Below are 407 nucleotides of genomic sequence, written 5' to 3' on the forward strand. Positions count from 1 at the left end.
GCAAATAATCGAAGATTTACTCATTATATACAATCTCGTTATTTTGAATGTTTGCGATCTAAAGAAACTTTTCATAACTGGAATGCATTTACTATCATATATACATCTGATATTTCATATTAGATATCATATCAAATAACAGATGCTAGAAATAAGTACCAAACATAAGTAAACAAAAGAAAAGCAAATGTTTAAAGAGAAAAAAGTGGAGACGCATTGAAGAAGCCCCTCGCGCGAGTCGGTCTGTGACGTCATCAAGGCGAGGAGGTAGGCTTAACTGACATAACAATTTTTCTATGTAATCTTATTGAATTTGAATCTTAATTTGTTGTCGGAGTTGGGGTATGGGATAATGTAATACCTATAATGTGTGTGTAAATAGCATCTTATTAAAACAATCAATTTAA

Source organism: Penaeus monodon, chromosome 21 (genome assembly GCF_015228065.2).
Source record: "Penaeus monodon isolate SGIC_2016 chromosome 21, NSTDA_Pmon_1, whole genome shotgun sequence".
Taxonomy (NCBI): domain Eukaryota; kingdom Metazoa; phylum Arthropoda; class Malacostraca; order Decapoda; family Penaeidae; genus Penaeus; species Penaeus monodon.